Genomic DNA, 7989 nt, shown 5'->3' with positions numbered 1-7989 from the left:
GATCTGACATTAAAGTGATCTGACATGGCATGTTTATCAGTCAAATGTATGGAATCTTTGACCGGGAAATTTGGTGGCTCACTAGAAGTCATGACACCGGAGGCAGATCTTAAAACCTTCCAGAACTTTTGGAGGTGATTTTGAAAAAAAAAGAAATGGACTTAGCCTTCTCAATTTGAAAGGTGCATTTTTTGTGGTGCTGATGAAAAGTTATCCAATCACCTACTGTTTTAGTTTTCTGTGCCTTGGACCAGGCACAGTCCCTTTCTTTTAAAAGGTTTCCTATTCCGGAAGAAAACCAAGGATTGTCCCACCGTTTAATTCTGAATTTACGTGGAGAGGCATGTTTGATAATTAGCTTCACTAATTCATTATAGAAGAAACCGCCAGGCCAGCTCAATATCAGCTCGGAGAGATATTCGATTCCACTCTATTTTATACAGATCATGTAAGAAAGCCTGTTCACAAAAATGTTTGAAGTCTCTTTTTTAAGTACAGTGCGTGGTTTGACTTTTGGTAGTTTGGTGTCCCTGACTACTGCTATTGCACAATGATCACTCAGATTATTGCAGGATATTTGTGGGGAGCATTTGTTAATATTAAACTGAGGAGCGACAATCTGGAAGGGTGTTTGATATTGGGCTGAGTGAGACTTGTTACGGTTTGGTACTCGAGGGAGACATGATGAACCTCACAATACAGGTAATTCAGACACAAGAGGTAAGCTCCAAAAGCAACAGGTGTTTATTGTCCAAACAGTGATCAAATTCAAGTGAAACAAGAATCGGGAAAGTTACGACAAAAATACATTCTTAACCAACATAGGGTGAGGGATTCTGAAACATAAACCGGAGTGGTGAGGGATCAAACCAAAGATCAATCTTAACCCCTGTCGTGGGTGTGACAAAAAGCTGAAGCCAGGAATAAGGTGAGGACAAGAAGTCAAAACTGAGATACTCTCAACACATGGGGAAGGTGGTAGGAACAGCACAAATGGAAACAGCAGGAGATGACATAAAAACCCCAAAAATGCTATGTAATGGACCCGCACAGAAGGACAAATGGAGGACGTATAAATACACAGCCTGAATGGACCATAGATGTTTTTAATCAAGGTAATAAGGATGTGCACTAACAAAAGAAATCACAAGCATCCACAGAAGACTGAAAATAAATAAAATAACCAAGGACCCTACAAGTAAAGATATAACCACAAGTGATAATTGACACACTCTTCAACCTCAGAGGACACCAGCTGATAGAGCAAACTATCTACAAGAAACATTCCTTTTACGGGTGGCATTCTAGGAACATGTCAGGGGGATAAAAGCATATCAGACTTCTTGCACGCAGACCAAAAGACGCACATAAGGGTGCCGGAGAGACACACTCACCTAAGACACATAAGGGACGAAAGACACCTACACTAACGGGACCAACAAGACAATGCATACATTGGACTCCAGACATGACACACAAGACAGCAAACATCTACACTATGGGACTCACAGGACAGAGACATACAAGAAACTCCAGACACGACACGCGTTTATCCCTGAGATAAAATTATTTAGTGAGCTTAGAGCCTCGCAGCAGGCTGAGGGGGCCTGTAACAGCCCATGACTGTAACATTCCCTGCTGGAATTTAAGTTTCAGTGCCAGAAGTTCAAATTGTTTGAAAATCGAAACAGAGGTGAGAAGAGTCACATTAAACCTGTTCTTTACATAGATGACGACACCTTTGCCTTTCCTAGGCCTTTCCTGATCACAGTGGAAAACATTGTAGTTGCTGACAGCAATATCGGAATTCGAGACTGACTTACTCAGCCAAGTTTCGGACAATACGAGGATGTCGGGTTCTGTTGTTTGTACCCAGACGCGTACAGAATCAATCTTAGGAAGCAGATTCCTGAGATTTAAATGAAGGATGCCAAGGCCTGATCTGGCTCTGAAATTATCAATCAATCAACTCAACTTTTTTTTTTATATAGCGCCAAATCACAACAAACAGTTGCCCCAAGGCGCTTTATATTGTAAGGCAAGGCCATACAATAATTATGAAAAACCCCAACGGTCAAAACGACCCCCTGTGAGCAAGCACTTGGCTACAGTGGGAAGGAAAAACTCCCTTTTAACAGGAAGAAACCTCCAGCAGAACCAAGCTCAGGGAGGGGCAGTCTTCTGCTGAGACTGGTTGGGGCTGAGGGAAAGAACCAGGAAAAAGACATGCTGTGGAAGGGGGCAGAGATCGATCACTAATGATTAAATGCGGAGTGATGCATACAGAGCAGAAAGAGAAAGAAACAGTGCATCATGGGAACCCCCCCACAGTCTACGTCTAAAGCAGCATAACCAAGGGATAGTCCAGGGTCACCTGATCCAGCCCTAACTATAAGCCTTAGCGAAAAGGAAAGTTTTAAGCCTAATCTTAAAAGTAGAGAGGGTATCTGTCTCCCTGATCTGAATTGGGAGCTGGTTCCACAGGAGAGGAGCCTGAAAGCTGAAGGCTCTGCCTCCCATTCTACTCTTACAAACCCTAGGAACTACAAGTAAGCCTGCAGTCTGAGAGCGAAGCGCTCTAATGGGGTAATATGGTACTACGAGGTCCCTAAGATAAGATGGGACCTGATTATTCAAAACCTTATAAGTAAGAAGAAGAATTTTAAATTCTATTCTAGAATTAACAGGAAGCCAATGAAGAGAGGCCAACACGGGTGAGATATGCTCTCTCCTGCTAGTCCCCGTCAGTACTCTAGCTGCAGCATTTTGAATTAACTGAAGGCTTTTTAGGGAACTTTTAGGACAACCTGATAATAATGAATTACAATAGTCCAGCCTAGAGGAAATAAATGCATGAATTAGTTTTTCAGCATCACTCTGAGACAAGACCTTTCTGATATTAGAGATATTGCATAAATGCAAAAAGGCAGTCCTACATATTTGTTTAATATGCGCTTTGAATGACATATCCTGATCAAAAATGACTCCAAGATTTCTCACAGTATTACTAGAGGTCAGGGAAATGCCATCCAGAGTAAAGATCTGGTTAGAGACCATGCTTCTAAGATTTGTGGGGCCAAGTACAATAACTTCAGTTTTATCTGAGTTTAAAAGCAGGAAATTAGAGGTCATCCATGTCTTTATGTCTGTAAGACAATCCTGCAGTTTAGCTAATTGGTGTGTGTCCTCTGGTTTCATGGATAGATAAAGCTGGGTATCATCTGCGTAACAATGAAAATTTAAGCAATACCGTCTAATAATACTGCCTAAGGGAAGCATGTATAAAGTGAATAAAATTGGTCCTAGCACAGAACCTTGTGGAACTCCATAATTAACTTTAGTCTGTGAAGAAGATTCCCCATTTACATGAACAAACTGTAATCTATTAGACAAATATGATTCAAACCACCGCAGCGCAGTGCCCTTAATAGCTATGACATGCTCTAATCTCTGTAATAAAATTTTATGGTCAACAGTATCAAAAGCAGCACTGAGGTCCAACAGAACAAGCACAGAGATAAGTCCACTGTCCGAAGCCATAAGAAGATCATTTGTAACCTTCACTAATGCTGTTTCTGTACTATGATGAATTCTAAAACCTGACTGAACCTCTTCAAATAGACCATTCCTCTGCAGGTGATCAGTTAGCTGTTTTACAACTACCCTCTCAAGAATCTTTGAGAGAAAAGGAAGGTTGGAGATTGGCCTATAATTAGCTAAGATAGCTGGGTCAAGTGATGGCTTTTTAAGTAATGGTTTAATTACTGCCACCTTAAAAGCCTGTGGTACATAGCCAACTAACAAAGATAAGTTGATCATATTTAAGATTGAAGCATTAAATAATGGTAGGACTTCCTTGAGCAGCCTGGCAGGAATGGGGTCTAATAAACATGTTGATGGTTTGGATGAAGTAACTAATGAAAATAACTCAGACAGAACAATCGGAGAGAAAGAGTCTAACCAAATACCGGCATCACTGAAAGCAGCCAAAGATAACGATACATCTTTGGTATGATTATGAGTAATTTTTTCTCTAATAGTCAAAATTTTGTTAGCAAAGAAAGTCATGAAGTCATTACTAGTTAAAGTTAATGGAATACTCAGCTCAATAGAGCTCTGACTCTTTGTCAGCCTGGCTACAGTGCTGAAAAGAAACCTGGGGTTGTTCTTATTTTCTTCAATTAGTGATGAGTAGAAAGATGTCCTAGCTTTACGGAGGGCTTTTTTATAGAGCAACAAACTCTTTTTCCAGGCTAAGTGAAGATCTTCTAAATTAGTGAGACGCCATTTCCTCTCCAACTTACGGGTTATCTGCTTTAAGCTACGAGTTTGTGAGTTATACCACGGAGTCAGACACTTCTGATTTAAAGCTCTTTTTCAGAGGAGCTACAGCATCCAAAGTTGTCTTCAATGAGGATGTAAAACCATTGACGAGATACTCTAACTCCCTTACAGAGTTTAGGTAGCTACTCTGCTCTGTGTTGGTATATGACATTAGAGAACATAAAGAAGGAATCATATCCTTAAACCTAGTTACAGCGCTTTCTGAAAGACTTCTAGTGTAATGAAACTTATTCCCCACTGCAGGGTAGTCCATCAGGGTAAATGTAAATGTTATTAAAAAATGATCAGACAGAAGGGAGTTTTCAGGGAATACTGTTAAGTGTTCTATTTCCATACCATAAGTCAAAACAAGATCTAAGATATGATTAAAGTGGTGGGTGGACTCATTTACTTTTTGAGCAAAGCCAATAGAGTCTAATAATAGATTAAATGCAGTGTTGAGGCTGTCATTCTCAGCATCTGTGTGGATGTTAAAATCGCCCACTATAAGTATCTTATCTGAGCTAAGCACTAAGTCAGACAGAAGGTCTGAAAATTCACAGAGAAACTCACAGTAACGACCAGGTGGACGATAGATAATAACAAATAAAACTGGTTTTTGGGACTTCCAATTTGGATTAGCTAAACTGCAGGATTGTCTTACAGACATAAAGACATGGATGACCTCTAATTTCCTGCTTTTAAACTCAGATAAAACTGAAGTTATTGTACTTGGCCCCACAAATCTTAGAAGCATGGTGTCTAACCAGATCGTTACTCTGGATGGCATTTCCCTGATCTCTAGTAATACTGTGAGAAATCTTGGAGTTATTTTTGATCAGGATATGTCATTCAAAGCGCATATTAAACAAATATGTAGGACTGCCTTTTTGCATTTACGCAATATCTCTAAAATCAGAAAGGTCTTGTCTCAGAGTGATGCTGAAAAACTAATTCATGCATTTGTTTCCTCTAGGCTGGACTATTGTAATTCATTATTATCAGGTTGTCCTAAAAGTTCCCTAAAAAGCCTTCAGTTGGTTCAGAATGCTGCAGCTAGAGTACTGACGGGGACTAGCAGGAGAGAGCATATCTCACCCGTGTTGGCCTCCCTTCATTGGCTTCCTGTTAATGCTAGAATAGAATTTAAAATTCTTCTTCTTACTTATAAGGTTTTGAATAATCAGGTCCCATCTTATCTTAGGGACCTCGTAGTACCATATTACCCCATTAGAGCGCTTCGCTCTCAGACTGCGGGCTTACTTGTAGTTCCTAGGGTTTGTAAGAGTAGAATGGGAGGCAGAGCCTTCAGCTTTCAGGCTCCTCTCCTGTGGAACCAGCTCCCAATTCAGATCAGGGAGACAGATACCCTCTCTACTTTTAAGATTAGGCTTAAAACTTTCCTTTTCGCTAAGGCTTATAGTTAGGGCTGGATCGGGTGACCCTGGACCATCCCTTGGTTATGTTGCTTTAGACGTAGACTGTGTTTCATAATTATTGTATGGCCTTGCCTTGCAATGTGGAGCGCCTTGGGGCAACTGTTTGTTGTGATTTGGCGCTTTACAAGAAAAAGTTGATTGATTGATGGAAAAGACTAAGAGACAAGCTTTCAAATGAATTAAAGCTCTGTCTAGGTTTTTGATTAATTAATAAGCTGGAATGGAAGATTGCTGCTAATCCTCCGCCCCGGCCCGTACTACGAGCATTCTGACAGTTAGTGTGACTCGGGGGTGTTGACTCATTTAAACTAACATATTCATCCTGCTGTAACCAGGTTTCTGTTAGGCAGAATAAATCTATACGTTGATCAATTATTATATCATTTACCAACAGGGACTTAGAAGAGAGAGATCTAATGTTTAATAGACCACATTTAACTGTTTTAGTCTGTGGTGCAGTTGAAGGTGCTATATTATTTTTTCTTTTTGAATTTTTTTGCTTAAATAGATTTTTGCTGGTTATTGGTGGTCTGGGAGCAGGCACCGTCTCTACGGGGATGGGGTAATGAGGGGATGGCAGGGGGAGAGAAGCTGCAGAGAGGTGTATAAGACCACAGCTCTGCCTCCTAGTCCCAACGCTAGACAGTCACAGTTTAGAGGATCCAAGAAAATTGGCCAGATTTCTAGAAATGAGAGCTGCTCCATCTAAAGTGGGATGGATGCCGTCTCTCCTAACAAGACCAGGTTTTCCCCAGAAGCTTTGCCAATTATCTATGAAGCCCACCTCATTTTTTGGACACCACTCAGACAGCCAGCAATTCAAGGAGAACATGCGGCTAAACATGTCACTCCCGGTTCGATTGGGGATGGGCCCAGAGAAAACTACAGAGTCCGACATTGTTTTTGCAAAGTTACACACCGATTTAATGTTAATTTTAGTGACCTCCGATTGGCGTAACCGAGTGTCATTACTGCCGACGTGAATTACAATCTTACCAAATTTACGCTTAGCCTTAGCCAGTTAGCCAAATTATCAGTGGTGTACGTTGGCTAACAGTAGGAGAAGGATAGGATATTTCCTTTTAATGTTAAAAATTGAGTCATTTTTTCAGTGAGTGTGTTTTCTGTGTGTTTATAACTGCTCTGTCAGACTGATATGCACACCAGAGGGAGAAGATTTGGTCGAATTAGTCAAATTAATCCTTGCAAGTAGTAGGACATCAGTTGATGTGAAACTGAATTAGCAGTAGCTGATGTTGACCAGGTGCAAGCCCCTGCGCTGGAGAAATCCAAAGATGGGTGGGGGGCGTGCCTCTGGATCCCACCACCATGGTACCAATCAATCAATTTTATTTATATAGCGCCAAATCACAACAAACAGTTGCCCCAAGGTGCTTTATATTGTAAGGCAAGGCCATACAATAATTACGTAAAAACCCCAATGGTCAAAACGACCCCCTGTGAGCAAGCACTTGGCGACAGTGGGAAGGAAAAACTCCCTTTTAACAGGAAGAAACCTCCAGCAGAACCAGGCTCAGGGAGGGGCAGTCTTCTGCTGGGACTGGTTGGGGCTGAGGGAGAGAACCAGGAAAAAGACATGCTGTGGAGGGGAGCAGAGATCAATCACTAATGATTAAATGCAGAGTGGTGCATACAGAGCAAAAAGAGAAAGAAACACTCAGTGCATTATGGGAACCCCCCAGCAGTCTAAGTCTATAGCAGCATAACTAAGGGATGGTTCAGGGTCACTTGATCCAGCCCTAACTATAAGCTTTAGCAAAAAGGAAAGTTTTAAGCCTAATCTTAAAAGTAGAGAGGGTGTCTTTCTCCCTGATCCGAATTGGGAGCTGGTTCCACAGGAGAGGAGCCTGAAAGCTGAAGGCTCTGCCTCCCATTCTACTCTTACAAACCCTAGGAACTACAAGTAAGCCTGCAGTCTGAGAGCGAAGCGCTCTATTGGGGTGATATGGTACTATGAGGTCCCTAAGATAAGAAGGGACCTGACTATTCAAAACCTTATAAGTAAGAAGAAGAATTTTAAATTCTATTCTAGAATTAACAGGAAGCCAATGAAGAGAGGCCAATATGGGTGAGATATGCTCTCTCCTTCTAGTCCCCGTCAGTACTCTAGCTGCAGCATTTTGAATTAACTGATTCAAACCACCGCAGCGCAGTGCCTTTAATACCTATGGCATGCTCTAATCTCTGTAATAAAATTTTATGGTCA

Source organism: Thalassophryne amazonica, chromosome 11 (genome assembly GCF_902500255.1).
Source record: "Thalassophryne amazonica chromosome 11, fThaAma1.1, whole genome shotgun sequence".
Classification (NCBI taxonomy): Eukaryota; Metazoa; Chordata; class Actinopteri; order Batrachoidiformes; family Batrachoididae; genus Thalassophryne; species Thalassophryne amazonica.
This window is presented reverse-complemented; position numbering follows the sequence as displayed.